We start from the raw sequence: 21,861 nt of genomic DNA, 5'->3' as shown, positions 1-21,861 counted from the left end.
ATGTAGGTGTGTAAGTATATGTATATGTGTGTATGTGTGTGTAGGTATAAATATATATGCATATACATACATATATATGTATATATACATATACATATCTAAAAAATAGTACCTGCCTCTCAGGGTTGTTATTAGAATAAGTTGAAAGATAATACATGTAAAGTGTATGTATATGTGTATATGCATGTATATGTATATATTTATATAAATATAAAATAGTACCTGCCTCTCAGGGTTGTTATTAGAATAAGTTGAAAGATAATACGTGTAAAGTATATGTATATGTGTATATGTATGTATATATACATATATATAAATATGAAATAGTACCTGCCTTTCAGAGTTGTTATTAGAATAAGTTGAGAGATAATATATGTAAAGTACTTGGCACAGTATCTGGTACATAGCAGGCATTTAATAAATCTTTGTTTCTTTCCTTTCTTCCTTGGAAAAAGCCCCCCCCACAGTGCAGATAACTCTACAGGCCATTGTGCGAAGACCTCAGTGGACTCTGAGGGGATTTTGTCTTGTCCAGTACACCCTCATGGGGCTGAGGTGGAAAGGAGAAGCACGTGAAGGAGAAGCAGGAATCTATGCCATAGAATGCCTAAAAGTGTGTCAGCCATTCTTGCAATCTTCCAGTTTTGATGCCACGGTCTTTATGGAGTAATGGGATCATTGTGGGGATCCAATGGGATTGTGAATTTGAAATTGCTTTGAAAACTGTAAAATTCTTAACAAATGAGTGATATCATCAGATCTCTCCAAGTCCACCGCTCTCTTCCCTATGCTGCTCTGCCTGTCATCTATTTATATGCAAGGAAAGAGTGGCACAGTTCCCATGCGCCATCCCATTCCCATGTAGCAAAGGGCCCTCTTTGCCATATGAGGATCAGCTGAAGGAACTAGAGATGTTTGACCTAGAGAAGAGTAGGCTTAAAACTTGTTTTATTTTGTCTCAGGGAGCCACTAGAAGCAATGGACAGAAGCTGTAGAAAAACTATTTTCAGTTCAATACACGGAAAACCTTCCTAAAAATCAGAGCTTCCCAAAAGTGGAATTTGCTGCCAGATTAGTACTGAGCTGCCCATCTTCAAGGGGAGACCAAACGGCCACTTGTCAGGGATGTTCTAGGGAGGACTTTCCAAATCTGAATTTCTGGGATCCTGTAATTCTATCTGTGCCTCAGTTTCCTCACCAAAGGAGCTAAGATATGTATTCCCTGTCCTGCTCATGAAGTATCCTGAAGATCCACAGTAGACTACAGCTGCATAACCCAAGACGAAAATAATCATCATTCAGGGATGCTTACTACCAACAGCTAATAATAATAGCTAGCATGTATATAGCATTTTAAAATTTGCGAAGCACTTTCCATCCATTACCTCATTTAATCAGGTAGGTAGCTGCTATTATCAGCTCCACTTCACAGATAAGGAAGCTGTGGTATGCAGTAGTTAAGGAACTTGCTCAGTCATACAGCTAGTTAGTAGCTGAGGCCAGATTGGCACCTGACTTCAACAGGTGCTCTATCCTCTGTGCCACCAGCTGTTTCTTATTGATTTGATTTCTGAAATACTTTGGCTGATGCCCACCTCTGAGCTGAAATATGAGTGAGGGAGGTCTCTTTCCCTGTCCATCCCAGTACAGGGCACATGCCCTTGTCTGCTGATCTCTTCAGTCTCCAAAGTGGCTTCTTGATGAAAAGAAAAGGAAAAAAAAGACTAGCGGCTCTCCCGGGATCAAAGAACAGGGGCAGCAAAAATAACCTGAATTGCGCAGCTTGAGGTCCACCTCCAAGTAATTTTTCTGAATTTTTGAGATACTTTTCCCCTTCTCCAAACCCGATCAGTGCAACGGTTTGTTCTTCAATGTTCCCAGAAATGTAAGAGAGTGCTCTCCAGCAAACCAAACAGCCAGAGAGTGCAGACTATTTATCGTGAGAAAATTAGATCTACTGTATGTGTTTATACCATCAATCAAACCAAATTATTTATTGAGACAATTTTAAGCAATGCTAGTGAATTAATACTATCTCATGGCATCAAATGTTACTTCTAGGCTGATGACTCTCAAATCTATATATTCGGCCTGAACCTCTTACTCATGTTCCGGGCCTAATATTTCTAACTACCTGGAGGACACGGCCATTTGAAAGTGCTCATCTCTCTTCAAATGCAACATGTTGGAAAATTAAGCTTATTATTTCACCATCAGACTGGTTCCCTATCTCAGCTTGCTTGTTTTTCGCTTCTCTCCTCATAAACTCCATCTTTCAGTTAAATTGATTAAGTCACAGGAGGAACGGATGGGTGGGCAGAGCTAACATTTGAACCTCCCCTTCTCATCTGAGCTGGTCAGAGAAGGGAAGAGAGTTTGGTTCAGAAATACATTTCACTCAACAGGCAAATAGGATGGAAAGGGGAGAGGAGCTGGGGTGGGGGGAATATTAGAGGGATGGTAGATTAAGGGAAAGATTGGTCCTAGGTAAAATAAACTAAGAAGGCACAAAAATGTTTATAGCTCTTTTGCAGTGGCAAAAAATGGGAATCTGAAAGAATGTCTGTCAATTAGGGAATGACTGAACAAGTTATGGCATATAATGTGATGGAATACTATTGTGTTGTAAGAAATGATGAATCAATAAACACTCATTAAGCCAGGCACTGTGCTACACTCTGGGGATACAAAAAGAGGCAAAAGACAATCTCTGTCCTCAAGGAGCTTACAATCTAATAAACAAATATATACAAAGTAAGCTATATATTGGATAAACAGGAAATAATTAACAGAGGGAAGGCACCAGAATTAAAAAGGGATGGGGAAGCCTTCCAGGAAAAGAAACAAGTTTAGTTGGGACTTTTAAAAAATTATGAAGGAGATAGTTTCAGAGAGACTTGGGAGGACTATTATGAACTGATGCAGAGTGAAGTGAACAGTACTAGAGGAACAATTTATACCATAACAATATTATACAACAGAAAACTTTGAAAAACTTAGGAATTCTGACCAGTGTAAAGATCAACCATGATTCCAGAGGATTAATGATGAAACAGGCTATGTGTGCATGTAGATTTGTAATATGTACATATATACATACATATATGTGTATCTCAGTATACATGTGTATGCATGTGGTATATATACATATATGTATGTGTGTATTCTTTTGAACATGACTTATGTAGAAATCTATTTTGCTGAACTATACGTTTGTAACAAGGATTTTATTTTTCTTTAGTTCTTATTGTGAGGGGGGCAAGGGAAAGCAGGGTAGTAAAGCAGATAGATTTTTATTGATTGGAAAAATAATTTAATTTTTAAAGAAGAAAAGACAAAAAACAACAAAGGCAAATCAAGGAAGACTTCCTATAGGAGTTAGCAACTGAGCTGAACCTTGAAGCAAAAGGATGCTAAGAAGTAGAAAGGAAGGGAGAGTTTATGCCAGGCATGGGAGACAGACAATGCAAAGACAGAGACGAGAAATTCAATGTCAAATTCAGTGAACAGCAAGTAGACAGTTTGGCTATGAGGCAGACTATGTAAAGCATCCTAATGCGAAATGATTATGTAAAGGTAAATGAGAAACCAATCGTGAAGGGCTTCAAATATCAAACAGAGTTTTTGTTTTATTCTAGAGGAGCCCCTAAGAATTTCTGAGCCAGGAAATAAAAGGGTTAAGTCGATACTTTAGGAAGATTATTTGGCCAGCTGTGTGGAAGATGGAATTTTGGAGCTGTGTCCCACATCAGCAGATGCAGCAGCAGATGATATCTCCACCAGGATGTCCCATCAGCATCTCAAACTCAATATGGGTGAACTGAAGTTATCTTCCTCCCCCCAAAAAACCTGACACTCCTAACTTCCCCACTGCTACTGGATAGACCAACATCCTTCATTCACTAGTGTCTGTAACCTTGGAGCCAGCTATAATTCTTCCCTCTTCTCTCCACCCCATCCCTATATTTGATTAATAGCCATGCTCTATAGATTCTCCTTCCACACTCCCTCTCTTACCAGTCTCCTTCTCTCCACTCAAATAATCACCATTCTTGTTTAGGCCCTCACTGCCTTTTCTATATCTAATAGCTTCTCCTTTTCCCTGTGAGATCACCAATCAGCAGCTAGCTTGGTCTCTAGTGTGGTCCTGACAGGGCCTGCCCAGAGATTGGAGATCGAAATGGTTTTAGCCCACTTGGAGAACTGCCCTCCATTCCACGTGAGCTGCCTGGGTATGTCAACCTCTCTCTGTCTCCTTACACAACGACCTACCACAGTGACCTTCCAGGAAGTGGCCTTGTCCTCTGCTGTGTTAGCAGAGACTTGGCTGGATTCAGCCTCTTGGATGGCCCCTAGGTATGCACTCATTGTCCAGATCCTTCTGCCTGTCTCCTTGGACAGCGACCTGTGCAGGACTAGCTTTGTCTGGTTGCTGCTGCTCTGGTCTGAGATCGTGCTGGCTGCAGGTACCCCAGGTTTTCTCCCAACCAGAATGTTCTCAGGCTTTCAGGCAATCTTCTTATACAATCCTGGACTAGGTGGAAGAGCTTACTTGTGCTTTCCTTTTGTTTTACTGATCATCACCTCACCTAGCACCCCTTTTCATCTTTGCTGGTGAGTTTCTTAGTGCAGCTGGGCTCAGCTGTAACCTTTCCTATAGCCAACTTTACCAGGGATGCCAAGTAATAGCTTCCTAATGGGTCTTTCCTTCTAGTCTCTCCTCTCCAATCCATCCTCTTCAGAGCTGCCAGAATAATCTTCCTAGGGCACAGGTCTGATCATGTCAGTCTCTTTCTCACAAATGTTCAATGGCCTGACTGTTGCTACTAGGATAAAATAAAAACTCTCCAGCTTGGCATTTAAGTCCATCCACAATCTGCCTCTAACTTACCTCTCCTGGATCATTTCACATTATTCGCCTTAATGCACGTTATAATCCATCCAAGCTGGCCTACAAGATATCTCCAGGACTCAACACTCCATCTCCTGCTTGTACATTCTCAGCAACTATGCCTCATGCCTAGAATCTGTTCCCTCCTTGTTCTGCCTCTCAAAACTTTTATCTTCCTTGAAGGCTCAGTTCAGTTGTCACCTCCTCTAAGAAGCCTTCCCTGATCACTTCAGTTAATAGTGGGGAGATCTTCCTCATCGATTTACCTTGTATTTTTTTTTCTATGTGCATGTTGCATCTTACAGTAAACTCCTGGAGGGCAGAAGCTATTTATTTTCTTTTTTTTATCTTCCGCATAGCTGGCCAAATAATCTTCCTAAAGTACAGACTTGACCCTTTCATTCCCTGGCTCAAGAATTTTTAGGGGCTCCTCTAGAATAAAACAAAAATTCTGTTTAATATTGGTATTCCCAATGACTAGCCTAGGGCCTTTTAGGTGTCACTTAATAAATATTGGATTGAATTCCCCTTTCCCTTCCTTTTTTCCACCCTCACACCTGGACTCAGGTGTCTTGCTTTAGTTCTCATTCATCTATTGCTCAGCTCTAATGGGCTGGAGACTATGCAGCCAATTACAAACCAAAAGTGCTACCCTCCAAATAAAATACTCAGACAAGGACAGTCTTTCTACAGCAAAGGTGTGGCCTGGACTCTGTAGATTTTTAGAAAAGGGCTTTTCCTCCCCACTCACCTCCCAGCCCTGAAAGTTCCATAGCCCAAGGTTAGAAGGGACCAAATGCAGAACTGTTATCCCAAGACAGAGAACAGGCAGGTTTGTTCGTTTTTTCCCTAATGTGGCCTGACCCAACTTGACCCAGCTGAAGCTGATGCAAAGTAATGGGGACTTGAGAGGCAAATAATAGAGTTCAGGGGTACTCAACCTGGGGTCGTTGGAGTTGTTGTTGTAACATTTTAATAATTCTATTATAATTTTAGTGTCCTTTGTAATCCTATGTATATTATATTATGCATTTAAAAACATTATTCTGAGAAGACATCTGTCCATAGGTTTCATTAGACTGCCAAGGGGTCCATGATAAAAAAAAAAAAGGTTAAAAACCTCTGATTAATGGAAAGAGCATTGCCCTGTATCTAGGGAGATCCGGGTCCTGGCTTTATCACTGGCTAACTGTGTGACCTCGGGAAAATCATCTCCCCTTTCCAGGCCTCCTTTAGTTCATATGTAGAATGAAAGGAGTTGGAGTAGGTCATCTTAACTTGCCTTTTTCTATCCTTGTACTTTAACATATTTGTAAGGAAACAAACGAGGTCTAAGAATTTTTCTGCATTTTAGCATGACAACGGCATGAAATTCAAATGCAGACAGCATATGCAAAATAGGAGAGAGGGGGCACTCCCTGGTTCCCCCCTCTCTTCCCCCAGTCCTAGACCAGCTAGGCAGCTTGGCAGAGCAGAAACAGAAGGGAACAAGCCCCTTCCCTGCCCACCCACCCTGGCTCCCCAGTCAGCCTGATTTCCAATTACAGTCCCATGAAGGGGAGGGTGAACAGAGCTCCCCAGCTCCTGCCTGGATGTTGGGCTGCAAATCCACACAGCTGGATGGCATAGCAACCCGCTCCTGGCAACCACATGAGTGAGAACCAGCTTTGGCTGTTTCTCTGGGTACGGATGCTCCCAAGCCAGATACTCTTGTCACCCACCAGCCCCTGAACAAAGGGAAAATACAACTCACTCTCCCCCTGCCTCTTGTTCCACTGGGCCTGAGGTCAGAGAAGATAAAGTACAGACTTGTGATTTCATTGATGTAGGGAAGTCCCAGGTGAGGAGATTCCCTCCACCAATGAGGGTCAGCAACTCTCTGCAACTTATAGTCTTTAGAGGGCTACCCAGAGCACCGAGTCAGTCAACAAGCATTTATTTAACACCTACTATGTGCCAGGTACTGAGATGTTAAGTGACTCACCCAGAGTTACACAGCCAATATATGTCAAAGGTAAGACTTGAACTCAGGTCTTCTTGGTTCCAAAGTTATGCCATGTCACCTCTCCCTGGGAAAGAAGGTCATCCCAATAAGCAGCAGAAAAATGAAATATGAACTGGGGTCAGCTTGAAGCAGGATGGGAGGGAATTCAGTTGTAGTGGAAAGTATACTGGAGTGGGAGTCAAAAACCTGACTCTGCCAAGGACATGTATGACCTCTGGCTGGAGGGTATGGTGTTGGTCTTAACCCTGGGTTTCGGTTTTGTCTGTGTATCCCCAGTACCTAGAATGGGGGGCAATTAAGTGGCATAATGATAGAGTGCCAGGCCTGAAGTCTAGAAGACTTGAGTTCAAAAACTGCCTCAGACACTTACTAGCTGTGTGACCCTGGGCAAGTCACTTAACCATGCTTGCCTCAGTTTGTTCATCTGTAAAATGAGCTGGAAAAGGAAATGGCAAACCACTCCAGGATCTTTGCCAAGAAAACTCCCAAATGGGCTTAGAAAGAGGTGGACGCTACTGAAAAGACCGAATGACAACAATACTTAGAACAGTGCTTAACCTATGCTAAGTTATTTTTAAATGCCTGTTTTTGATCGATCCAGTCCAGCCTCCCTTATTTTACTGATAAGGAAGCTAAGGCCCACAGAGGTTAAGTGACCCACCTCAGGTCCTCTGACTCTACTAAATCCGGTGATCTCTCCACTGCACAACAGGGGAAGAAGTTTCCAGGGGACAAAAAAGGAAATGTAAGGTAAAGGAAAAGAGTGATTAGGGGAGGGGTGGCATGGAGTTTCCTCATGGCAAGGGTAGAACAGCCTGAAATGGCCATCGGACTTGTTTATTCTCTTAGCCGATTCCAGGTGCCCCATGTGACACAGGTCACCAGTCCAGGAAGTTTGTAGGGGCAGGGGAGGCCTCCTAGGAGGGGGGCGTGATGGTCAGAGGAACCTGAGATGTGGAATTCTGGGGGCCATGAGGGGAAGGACAGTCTGATGTCTAGAACTGCCAGAGTGTTATGGGAAGTCATACCCCAAGGGATCAGATTCTAGGGTACAGACCCACACCCCATGCTACCCTCCATCTTTGGAATATCATGCCACACTCAGGATCCATAAGCATTTAAATGCAGACATTGGAGAGTACAACATCAAAGGGCCCAGTGGGCTCAACACTATGCTTCTCCTGCCTTCCCAAAAGGGGTGAAGTTCCAACAGTGTTAATTGGGGAGTTGTTCAAGGGCTTAAGTTTCTATGAGTTGTTATTTCAACGGCAATTCCTTGCTTAACTATATAAAAGCATTCGTCATAGAACATTAGCAGTAGGAGGACCTTTAGAGACTATGTAGTCTAATCTCCTCATTTTATGGAGAAACTGAGGCCTAGAAAAGAGAAGTAACTAATCCAAGGTCACAAAGTTTGGCAGAGCGAGACTACACTACCCTGACATCAAGTCCGTCTCTTTTAGTGAGGGATAGTTAATAGTGTGTTCAGGGAGGACTAACACCTCTGGTGTGAGGCTGTTGAGCCCTTTTCAGGGCTGCTCACCCACCTTTGGTGTTCACCTGCCACCCAGCTCTCACCTGTGGCTCCAAGAAGCTGTAGCATGCCCAGCAGCCACACCTAGTAAAATTACCTCAGGAGATAGACTAAACCAAGTTGAGGGCAACCAAAGGTTTGAGGCCATGAGTTAGGATGGTGTCCACACTAAACATGTGAAGACTTCCAAGTGAATGAAATCAACTAGTTCCAACAGCCGTGAAGGCAGCTGAAGAAGCAGGAGCTGTGGAACCCTTAGAGGTTGGTATGACATCAAAGACACCAAGGTCATCTACTGCAACCTGGGCCATCACCAGTCATCCTGACTTTTGTCTTGCCACTGGACTCTGATGACTCTGGAAGAGAAAGTGAGGCCGATGACTTTTAGCAACTCTGCCTCACTTAAATCCAATTCATACTTGAGTTAAGACATCAACCAGTGAGGTCATTGCTCCCCTTTGGAAACAAAAGAGAAACACCAGTAAATATGGTGCTGGATTTGTAGTCAAGAGAGACTCAATTCAAATCCTGTCCTTGGCACTTACTAGCTGTGTGAGTCTCTCTGAGATGCCTTAATCTCTCAAGGCTAAATTTCCACATCTGTAAAATGGGGATAATAATATTAGTAATATCTATTTTCACAGAATAGCTGTAAGGTTTAAATGGAATAATATTACATATGAAAAATGCTTTGCAAACCATAAAGTACTGTATCAACGTTGTCTATGGTTATTTCTGAACAATAACTGACACTGATATAGTATTTGAGGGTTTAGAACATTTTACTCATGAGTATGTATATGTATATTAATGAGTGTATATGTATATATAATGTGTGTCCATGTTGTATCAATAATTAAGGTGGGACTTTTTTTTACTGTTTTCTCTTTTGGAGCACTTATTTAATCAAGTGCCCTTGATGAGTCCAGCCTTTGTTTCTTTGATTAAATCAGGAGTCTTTGATGACATGCTTACCTCAAGGGAAAGTCTAGTTTACATGGGTTTGAGTCACATGTTGTGATGCCCTTTGACCCTGAACAGGGTATATAAATTCAGAGGTTGGCATTTTGCCTTTGGGGCTCTCATTCACTGGAGGAAGAGTGTTGGTGTGGAGACTCCGGGTAGCCACTGGAGCCCCCCAGCTTTGAAGAAAACCCAGATGTTGATGCTTCCCTGGTAACTGTGTATTGCTACGGACAGACTGGTTTGTGTTGTTTGCTCTGTTGATATTGTCTCTGTTTGTAATTTCTGTTTGTATTTGCTCCAAAGTTTAGAGTGCTGGCTTTTCCCCCTGAACTAAGTGAATGATATATGTATGTTTGATTAAAGTGAGATTGTTAACCCCTTAAATTTGCTTTCCTTAGTAAAGCAGATCAAAAGAACCTGTGCTGGAAGCTCTTGTTGCTGATCTTGTTGGGTCTTACACTCCCACAGCAGCTGCCAGCCGAATTGTTGTTACACATGTATACACATACATACTTATATACAAATATACTATCTCTCTCTTCAAGCTTACACAAACAAAATTAAAATGTATCTAGGATAAGAAGGGGAGAAGTCAACTGAGAGAAAAATCTTTGTATCAAATATCCTTGATAAGAGTTTGGAATCCAAGATATTCAGACAACTAATAGAAATACAAATGACCAAAAGCCATTCCCCATTAGACAATCAGTCAAAGGATATGAACAGTTTTCAAAAGAATCCAAACTACTGAAAACCGTATGAAAGAATTCTCCAAATCACTTATAAGAAAAGAGAAAATCAAAACAAACCTGAGATTCCATGTCACAGCCAACAAAGAGGACAAAGATGGGAATAGTCAATGTTAGAGGGGCTGTGAAAAGACAAGCATGATGATGCATTGTTGGTGGAGCTGTGAATTAGTACAATTATTCCGGAAAGCAACATGGAATCTTGCAAATAAAGTGACTCAGAGATTCCACTGCTAGGTATATACCCCAAAGAAGTCACTGGCCACTGACCCCCCAAAAAAAGACTCCATATACACCAAAAGAGTCAATGTCAACAGATTAAGGAAGAGCTAAATGAACTGTGGTACATAAACATAATAAAATACTGCTGTGCTGTAAATAATGTCAACCATGATGAATACAGAGAAGCACAGAAAGACTTATATGGATAGATGCAAAATGAAGTACAAAGAATCAGCAAAACTATACCTACAATGACTACAACAATGCAAATAGAAAGAACCACCACCACAAAACAATTGAAAATGAATACTTCAAAGTGATAAAGAACAAACTTGGCCCCAAAGAAGATAGAATAGAAGATACCTCTCTCCACTCTTTTGCAAAGGTAGGGTGAGGGTCCACAGATGAGGATTTATGTTGTTGTTGTCATTCAGTCATTTCAGACTCTACATGACGCTATTTGGGGGTTTTCTTGGCAAAGATCCTAGAGTAGTTTGCCATTTCCTTATCCAGTTCATTTTACACATGAGGAACCGAGGCAGACAGGATTAAATGACTTGCCCAGGGTCGCACAGCTAGTGAGTGTCTGAGGCTGGATTTGAACTCACGATGAGCCTTCCTGATTCCAAGCCTAATGTTCTACCCACTGTGCCATGGATGAGAAGTATTGCTAGAATCTCAGGTTTACTGATGTGCTGGTTGATTCTGATCACTTTTTTCCTCTTCTTTTTCTTTTGGTTTTAAATCTTTCTTAAGAGGGATGGATTTCTGGGAAGTGGGAGAGGAGGCAAGTGGGAAGGAATTCAGCCGCTGTAAAAACAGAAACTATCGATGAAAATCTTTTTTTAAAAAAGTCTTCCAATTCCAAAAGACTCACGATAGAAAATTCTGTTCACATCCAAAGAAAGAAATATGGAGTCTGAATGCAGATCAAAGCATACTATTTTCTCTTTTTTTGTTTCTTCTTTCTCATGGTTTTCCCTCTGGTTCTAATTCTTCTTTACAACATGACTAATGTGGAAATATGTTTAATATGATTGTACATGTATAGCCTATATCAGATTACATGCTGTCTTTAGAAGGGGGAGCAGAGGGAGGGTGAGAAAATTTAGAATTCAAAATCTTATAGAAGTTAATGTTGAAAACTAAAAACAAATCAATAAAAAAAATTTTTTAAGTCTTCAAGAAAAGTCTGCATGGATGATGCCAAGATTGCAAAGTAGCCTAATGAAATGTAGCCCAGCTCCTTCAGCATACCTCCTCCACAAAGATCTAGAAAATGTTCCAGACCAAGTCTTGATCAGGAAATCAAAGAAAAAAAATCACAGTGAGTAATTTTTCCAGCCCAGATCAGCTTAGGGAGATCAACAGAGATATTTGCAGCAGTTCTGAGAGGTGCTTTCTATTCTTATAATCTATTCCCCTCCAAGTACTCTAATAGCCAACATACTGGCCCACTTGCATTTTCTCAAACACAATACAACATGTCCTAGTTCCATGCCTTTTCATTAGCTTTTTCCCCATGCCAGAAATATTCTGACTTCTCACCTTACTGTGTTAATTTCCCTGGCTTCCTTCAAGATTCAGTTCAAATCCCAACCTCTGCAGCATGCTTTCCTGCCCCCCTATTACTACTGCCTTCCCCTCCCATATTATCTGTCTATATCTTGTATATACCTAGTTATTTCCATGTTCTCTCTCCTATTAAAATGGGAGCTCCTTGAGGGAAGGTATTATTTTTGTCCCTTGTGTATTCCCAGAGCTTAGCAGAGTTCCTGGAAAATATTAAGCACTGAAAAAATTCTTGTTGACTTGCTGACTGAACTCATTATGTGACTAACTCTACCACTAACCAGCTGTGGAACCTTAAACAAGTCACCTTGGATCGTGTGTGTGTGTGTGGGTGCGCGCGCGCGCACGTGTGCTAACTAAATCTGTGAGTTCATTAGTCTGGGGGACTCCTGGTATGGAACTTTTTCTACCAATGCAGAATGACACCTTTGCAATTTATGGTCTTAAAGTTGCTTAGAGGCATTGAGTGATCCAGTACCTTGTCTGTGGTCACACAGCCAGTAATGTCAGAAGCAGGATTTGAACCCAGATTTTCCTGACTTCAAAGCTAATTCCCTACTACACCACATTGTTTTATTATATGTAAGTATATCTTGTAGCCTTCTCATGCATTTACATATTCACACAGAAGCTACAAGAAACCATAGTACTAAAAGGGTACCTGGCCAATAATACCATTGCCTGACATTGAATTTTCTTATTTGAATTAGCCCTTCTCACCACCCAGACTTGACCTAGCACTTGGGTCTGGGTCTGCCAATCTCAAAGACTCTGTTATCTCGAATTAAGTATGACCCAGACACCATACTAATCTTGACTCACTCTTCATTGTCCTCACCTCACAATAGTGCCCCTATGCCAGAACTCTTCCTTTGGGTTTCAGTTCTTCCCAGCTTTGAATTCCCTGGGATTTAACTCTCTGTTGGGTTTTAATCAGGGATGCACCTCCCCCATGCAGCACTACATCACCCAGCCCTCCCTCACCGAGAGATTTCAAAGAATCTATAGCTAGGCAATCTCCAACATCAAGAAGCTTCTCCTCGAAGTCGTCAAAGGTCAACCCCCTTCCTTTCATAGAATGTATGTGAAGAGTTGAGCTCTCAAAGTTCCCCTGAAACTTTATTCTTTTCTTTATCACCTCCTCTCTACAATGTTAGCTACAGTAGGCAGCAGTAAAGGAAGGGCAGGAAACCAGAGACTCTGCAAATATTAACACATTTCAAGTCAGTTCAATTCAGTTCACTTTCACTGAGAATCTTCAGAAGGTGAAACTGGTTATTACCTGGTTAGTAGTTAGCACAGAATGAGAACACCTAGAGGTGCTTGCTTCTCAAAGAGCTCTTCATCTCATTAGACCAAGGCACACTAATAGAATCAAAGAATTTCAAGAGCTGGGAGGGATCTTAGAAATAACTCATCCACTCAATCCATTTCATACCTGCAGAAACTTCACCCTCAAAAGTTGAGTCTCACAATTAGTTATTGCTAGAGCCAATGGCTCTCACCTGGCTCTTCAGTCTCCTAGGTGTCTATCCATCCTTTAAAGCCCAATCCAAATACTACCTCCTCCATGAAGCCTTCCCTGACCCTCTCAGTAACAACCTTCTCTCTGAAACCTCACGTAGTCCTTTGCTTTGCACCCCTCTGATACAAGTATCAAGTAATAGGATACGTCATAGTTATTGTATTTGTGTCCTAATTACCAGGATGTAAACTCCATAATGGCATGGACTGCCTTATCTTACCTTTGTACCTCCCTCAGCACCTAGCAGGCTCATTTGAAGCACACAGTAGGTTCTTCATAAAAGTTTATTGAATGTGGACTGTTTGCTTAGGGGGAAAGCTTCCTTACCTTCACATAGCATAACCACTGCCTCCTAAAAACATACATCACCATCCCTATGCCAACATCCAGATGAAAAGAGAAAAAAACACATACAAAAAACCAGCACTGGGATGTTCAGCCTGGTAGACAAAACATCTAGATAGCTCACCAAATTTAATTTTCATTCTTCAGTTCAGTCCTCGGGTAGACTAACGCTATGCTCCCCCAGGGCCTTAGACAAGAAGTCTTGGGCTCCACCCCATCTTCGTGGTGCTCATTCAGTTTCCTACCTCTTCTACCCCCAACCCTGAGGTTCCTGATACCCCAGGTCTCAGAAGCCCCCATTCCAACATTCCCAACCCCAGGCTGACCTCTCCTGGCCTTAACCAGCAGCAGCAGTTTGGCAGGAGAGTCGTCTGCATTGATTTTCTTTTGCCTTTTCCTTCTTCCCAGAGAGACCTGGGGCACTGGAGGGAGAACAGGGAAAAGAACAGAAAATAACCAGAGGAGTTGGTCCTCTCCCCACCCCAGACTCCAGCTGTCGACCTAAAAACACAAAAGCAGTTTCCAGCAAAATCTGAAGAAAGAAAAGAGAAGGGAAGAAAAATTTCAAAAGGAGGGCTAATTTGTACAGCAATGGACAGTTACATTTGCATAATGAAATGTAGAGAGGATGTTTGGCTCATGTATTTTTTAGAAGGTTTAGGTTTAATTTTATTTAGCTTAAGAAGGGCATGTCACTCAAACTCCACTGGTCATTTATAAAAATATTTCAATTGTGTTTCCAAGGAGCTGTCTCTCTAGCCTAAGTGGCTGCTGCCCAAGGTTGTGAATGCTAATGTAGAGGTCGGGAGCTCCGGGGAATAAGGAAAAGAGCCTGATATTCAACCCTGAATGGAGGGCCTTGACTAGATGGAGGGACAGACACCCTTCACGAGGAAGTAAAGCCAGGGATCATTAATCAGGATGGAGATGTCTCTTAAGGACTCCAATTTCCCCTCCCCAGGAAAAGAGGAGGGACGATTACCCAACTCACTTAGAATCGTAGACCTGTAGAATATCAAAGCTGAAGAGACTTTAGAGATCAAATCTAACTGCCTCTTTTTACAAATGAGGAAAATGAATTATAATGCCATACAGTCACAAAAATGGCAAAGCTGGAAGGGTCCTTAGATGTCACCCAGCCCAACCCTGTCACTTGATAACTAAAGAAAATGAGTATCAGAGAGGTTAAAAGGCTTTGCTCAAGACCACAGTGTCAGAAGTAGGATTAGAACCAGGTCTTGACTCAAAGGCCAGAATTCTTTCCCTGATAGGCAGAACGCTGAGGAAATAGCTTTTAAAACCATTGCAGAAGCAACGTATCTATCCGCGAGGGCTAAGTCTAGGGTGCAAACAGACAGCTGTTGATGGAGAGTCTGTCTGAGCCTGTTGGGTGGGGTGGACAGGATGGGGAGAGCGGAAAGGGGACTACTCTGGTGCTAGCTCCAACAGCCTGATGGGAGGGGACTCCATATGGCCAGATAGCACCTAGCAGCCTGCATCTCAGCACACACTAATCCTGCTGTCAGCCAGGCTGGGACAGCGGATTAGGAAATGTCACATTTCAAAATAAATTATTTCCATTTTTCTCCCTAAGAAGGAAAGAGACAGATAAAGCAAGGAACAAAACAAGCAAACCCACCCATCCAGGGGTCATCCATCCACTGAGGTCGACATCCCAGGGCCTCAGACAGGCTGCAGTCTTCTCTCGGCAACACCTCGACTGTCACCCTGGAAATGACAGCAATTGGCTCTTTGAATTCATTGGGACCAAGGACAAATGGATTTCGCAGTTTATCAAGGGAGGGAAGGGGCGCATCAGTGACTCATCGACCATGAAGCCCCTTTGACCCTCTCTGCTCCCTCCCCCAAGCTGAGTGCTGTAATCGCTTGTGACCCGCTCTCTTGGCCTCCTGGAGACAGTGAGTCTCTGAGAAAGGAATGAATCTGCTTCTCCAATTCCTTAGGGGCCCGGGTCATTTCCCTGGCCCTTAAGACCTTTATTTCATCAGTTTCTCTTGTAGTTCAGCTGAGATGGACAACCCCGAAGACAAAAGAAAGTTCTCTCCCTCCCCACCTCCACGGTTTACTCCACTCCTCCTTCCCCAGGCTTCCTCTCAGACAACAGCAAATACCCGCCCCTGGAAATTATGGGCTTGTTAATTACAAAAGTAATGCCACGATATCAGCAATTAATGAATTCTAATCTGGCCTGTGAAAGAGGTCAGCCACACAATCACCCTGCTCGCCTCCTGCAGCAGAAGACCAGCCCGATGGAGATTGTGATTGAAATATATTTGTTTGGAGTTATTAGATACTATCTGCAATCAATCCATTACCATAAACTTAAGCTTCCACATTCTTTCATTTTAAATGAATTTTCATATCACATTTCCAAATAAGCATTGCCTCCAGTCAACTCTTATTTATCTAATAACTCCATGCAAATATTTTATTATATTTCAATGAAAGGCGTCGAAAACTATTACCTTGTGCTAGATTTGGGTGACAGGGAGGGAGCTGCTGCTGATGAAGGGAAAGGAAGGAAAACACTGTCCCCCAGACTGCTCAGGCTTGAGGGAATGACCCTCCTTGCCCTCTCCCCACCTGCTCCCTTCCCCAGATTTAATCAGGGAGTCTAGGTCCTAAAGAGCAATATGGAGCAATATTTCCCAACTTATTCCAGTTCATTATACACAAATGAACCTGCCAATATGAATATAAAGGAACAGTTTGGGAGATCATTCCACCACTCCCCAACACCATCCAACCAGCCATTTGCCCAAACCATCAAGACATCTAGATTCTATTCCTATAAACTTCTCTCTCTTTCCCTTCCCTCTCCCCACCTCTCTCTCCCCCCTTTCTCTCTATCCCTCCTTCTCCCTCTCTCTTTCCCTCCCTCTTTCTCTTTCCCTCTTTCCCTCCCTCTCTCCTTTTTTCTCTCTCTCTTTCTCCCTTCCCTCTATCTCTCATCTATCTCCTTTTCTCTCTCCTTCTTTGTCCCTTTCTCCCCACTCCCTCTTTCTGTCTCTCCCCCGCTCTCTCTCCCACTCTCCTTCTTTCTGTCTCTCTCCCTCTCCCTCCTTTCCCTCTCTCTTCTCTCTCTCTCCTTCTCTCTCCCCCCTCTCTTTCTAACCCCCTCTCTTCTCTCTCTCTCTTTCTTTCTCTCCTTCTCCCTCTTTCTCCCTCTGTCCTTCTTTCTCTCTCCTCTTTCCTTCTCTCTCTCCCTCTTACTCCCCTTTCTCTCCTTCTGTCTTTCCCTCTCTCTTTCTCTCTCCCTCTCTCTTTCCTTCTCTCCCTCCTTCTTTTTCCTTCTCTCTCCCCTTCTCTTCTTCCCATTTCCTTCCCTCTCCCACTCTCTTTCCCTCTCCCACTCTCCCTCTCTCTGCCTTTTCCTCTCTCCTCTTTCCCCCTCCCTTTCTCTCTTTCCTCCCCTTTCTTCTCTCTTTCATTCTCCTCTCCTCCCTCTCTCATCCCCTCTTTCTCTCTCTTCCCCTCTTTTTCTCTTTCCCACATACATATATACATTCTACTTCTCTTTAGCCTCCTCTGTCCTATGTCTATAATTGGCAGGGAGAAATGAAGGAATCTAAGCCATTATTACACACAAAGGCCACATCAAAACAGCAGTATATCGACACATTCTCAGGCAAACATTATCCCTTCTTCCAACTCTGGAAGATCCTTGCCCCCTCTTAGTGTACCTACTGCCCTCATACTGCTCCCACTGAATGCCCCCTAGCAGATCTTTCCTTCCATCCAGAACTCTCTTCCCCTTCTTCCTCAGCCGGACTCTATTCCTTCAGACACCTGTCCTCTATGAAGTGGCCAAGGGACTTCTCATACATCACTCTATCACAGATCACAGCCTAGTGCCTGGAAAATAGTGAATGCTTAATACATGCCTAATAATTGATTGACTGATCAGTGGTTTCATTGTGAGGATGCTCTTCTGCCATTGATCACAGTTCCTTCTCACCTTAACCAATGGTCACAGTGAGTTGGGACCCAAAAATTCATTCCCCCCCCACAGGTCAGTTTGGTGTTGAGCTTGTCCAAACCTAGCTAGACTGGATGGCAGATGGCAGACATGCGGCCCATTGCCAGCCTAGCCAGCTTGGCAGGTAGGACCGTTGATATGGGCTTGGAGGAGCAAGGGTCACTTTTAGGTCACCATGAGGCATTGGAGAAGGCAAAGGCAAGGCAAGGCAAAGCAACAAGCATTTATTAAGCACTTCCTATATGTAAGTAACTGAACTACTGAAATACAAGTAAAATTATAGTCCTTGCCCTTAAGGAGCTTACATTCTAATAAAGGAAAATATCTCACAAAGAAGAGCTAAAAGGGCGTGGGAGAGGGGGGGGAGACAGAGAGAGAGAGAGTAGAGGAGAGATTATCTATGCAGACACACGAGGTCAAAGTTCAGAAAGTCAGAACTTAACCCAGGAGAAGAATGAAGGTTGGCCAACCTGAGGCCCTCTCCAAAATGGAGGCCCCAAAAAGAACTCACTAATTGGAGAAGGGGGCTCTCATGGCATATGAATGTTTCAGAATGAGGAGATTCCAGGAGCTGAGGGAGGTTCCAAGGAGAAACCGCAGCAGAAGCATAGTGTTGATGTCTGGAAAGTCAGAAACAAAGCCAGGAGAGGAATGGAGGCCTGGAATATTCATAGATTTGTTAAGTAGATGGACTTATTGAAGTTAATATTAGACCATATGTCGCCCCTTCCAAGTAACATAATTTTAAACCAGTTAAGATGTACATGAGTTTATTCATCCCCCATTTATCAAGTGATCACAACATGCAAAGTACTGTGCTATATGCATTGAAGTCGATACAACTAGTACATTATACAAATTATACAAATAATTATGGCATGGTTCCTACTCTCTTGGACCTTACAATCTAAGAAAAGAAGTATAACAGATATACAAACCTACTGTACAATACTGGAAAACCATAACACCCTTTCTTGTACACTCCTTCAAACTTGCACTCACAATGGTGGATTGGATCATCAAAGGGACAACTCTGCCTTCATGTTCTAGTGGCAAATCTGAGGTGGGTTGTACTCCTAACATTATAGTGGGTTGTACTCCTAAAACTATAGAACACTAACACTCCTAATACAAGCCCCCACTGGTATATTTCCCATAAACAATCAGCCACTAGACTCAATTCACTCTTATCAAAGGCATTTACTCTAATATGTAGCAAGAACTGTTGGTATAAAACATGGAAGATTTGGCGTCAGTTGGACTACCTCTTCAGACAATTTGGAATCTCTGCTGGGTATACGGATCTCCTGGACTACTTGAATTCACTCTTTGACAGGCAGTTATAGTTTCTACAACTTTTAACCTAAAGCTTGGCTGAGTGCTACTGTTCTCCTTCATTTGGAGTGCTACTACATTCTTTTAGCAATTTCAGAGACCCTTAGCCTAGGATCAGCAGAAACCTCTCCAGTTCTGCTCCCTCAGTGTCTCAGCTCTGAAATGTTTTTTCATTTCCCAGTAGGGAAGTAGGAGATGTATAGAATGATTATTGCTCCTTGCTTAGAGCTGAAGTTCCTTGGTAAGGGACCTCACCCTAACTTATGGTGACTATACAGTACATTTCCCAAATTGCTATTGAACCTATTTAAATGAGTAGCTGGGGGAATAAAATGTAATGAAGCAACTTGTGCTCTGGGGTCAAGAACATTGTCCCTGATGTTGTTTCATATGCAATTATGCTAAACAAAACCTCAGGTCCCCTGTAAAATATGTGGAATGCTTCACTTACACCTGAAAATACCTTATTCTTATATTTCATTGTTTCTTTCTTTGGCCTGATTTCCTTTCTTTGACATGATTTCCAAATTTGCTGAAATCTAAAATGAGTACACCTTCACAAAACAAATATACAATAGCTAGGAATGCATGGCATAGTGGATGCAGAGTCAACTTTGTAGCTAGAAAGACCTGATTTCAAGTCCTGCCTTCAGGACTCATTAACCTCTCAGTGTTCTAGGCCAATGGTGTCAAACTCAGATAGAAACAGGGACCACTAAATCTCACATAAAGATCCCAATGGGTCACATGTTGACTTAGAGAGCCACATATTAACATCATTGATGTTCCATTGTATTTTTATTTATTTTGTTAAGTATTTCCCAATTACATTTTATCTGGTTCAAGTTGTACTTGGGAATATTATGGGCCACATGTGGGCCCTGTGGGTCACATGTTTGAAGAAGAAGCACTGACCTTTGATGAAATTTTGTATTGTTTCTGTGCATTATTCTTTGACCCACTCATTCTTTAGGATTAAGTTATTTGATCTCCAACTAATTTTGAATTTTTTCTTCAAAAGCCCTTTATTGAAAGTCATTTTGATTGCACTGTAATCAGTAAATGGTTTGCTCTATAGCATTTATGCTTTTCTGCATTGGGGGTGAGGATTCTATTTCCCAATACATGGCCAACTTCTGTAAAGGTGTCCAAAATAGCTGACAAATACAAATAAACTCCCTTCTATTTTTATTCAGCTATTATCTCAAATGTTTCTAAAGTTCAATTCATCAAAGAAAATGATATGAGACAATATAGGAAAATTTATGGTAATCTTTACCAGAAAATGTGCATCTTTAAATGCTTTCATCAACAAAAGAGAGAAGGAAAAAATCCAGTGAATTGGGCACATAACTAAAAAAAAGAACAAATCAACTCCTCCCAACAAATGAACAACAAAGTAGAAATTCTGACAATCAAAGAAGAGACTAATAAAACTAAAAGAAAAGATCCTATTGAAGTGATACATAAAACTAGGAGCTGGTCTTTGGGGGGAAGAGGGAAGGCCTAATTAAATAGATAATTAGTCAATCTAATTTTCTTAAAAGATACAAAAGCTGACATTTTATCGAAATGGATAATTCACAACAATTGAAGAGGAAATAAAAGAAACTGTCAGAAGTTATTTTGCCCAATTATAAACCAAGGAAAATGATAATGTAGAGGAAATCAACAAATACTTTAAAAATATAAAAAATTCAGACAAGGGTAGCATCAGTTAGAGCCCATGAGGCAAGAATCTTGGAAGTGGAGCATAAAGAGCTTCCCCCAACAGGGTTATCCAACCCAGGTATCCACAGTCATTCATTAGCGTAGACAGAGTAGATAATTACTTATATAGGGTGATATGAAAAGTGCTACAAGTCTCTCTTCCTCTGCCAAATCATTAAATATCTTTCTACTTGTCTGTCAAGCTATCTGAGATAGATAGACTCATTGGAGCTATCTACCCTTTTGTTCTATGCTTAGGAACTTCAGGAGATGTATATTTTATTCTGTATCATGAGCATACTGGCAGCATGACATAGTAGACAGATATATGATCTCATAGCCAGGATGACCTTCTGAATGTCTGACACTGAGCAAGTCACTTAAATTGTCAGGGTTTTAAGTAATTCTCTAAGACTCTAAGTTGCAGACTTACATTGGTAGAGGAAGTTTCCTGGGACAGGAATAGGAACTGGATTGGTGATTTTATTGGTATAGGGAACATCTAGGAAAAGAAAGGTCAGTACTTCTTCTGCAAACTTATAGTCTTGAAGAACTGTCTAGTCAAACATGTGACAAACAGGACCCACATGCAGCCCACAACATTCCCAAGTACAGCATGAACCAGATTAAAATGTAATTGGGAAATTCTTAACAAATAGGCAGGAATACTATGATTGTGGTTCCTCATTGTGTCTTTTTCTGACCTAGATCTATTTTCTAATCTATTCTGCTATGTTCTTCCATTTTATGAGTGAGTTCATCCCACTCACATTTACAATTATGACTCTATTCTATTCTCTTCTATTTTTTTCTTCTCTTTGTCCCTTTATCAGTGAGAACAAAGAAAAGTTTCTCTAATATTTGTGATCTTTAAATGAATGTCTATTTCTACTCAGCTACCTCTTTTTCAGCCTTTTTCAGCACTGGTTGTGATTTTAATGAAAACCCCCCACCAACCCATCCTCAACATCTTGGACATGGTGAGAGAGTTGGATATCCTTTTCTCC

Source organism: Trichosurus vulpecula, chromosome 2 (assembly GCF_011100635.1).
Source record: "Trichosurus vulpecula isolate mTriVul1 chromosome 2, mTriVul1.pri, whole genome shotgun sequence".
Lineage (NCBI taxonomy): Eukaryota > Metazoa > Chordata > Mammalia > Diprotodontia > Phalangeridae > Trichosurus > Trichosurus vulpecula.
Note: the sequence above shows the minus strand (reverse complement) of the source record.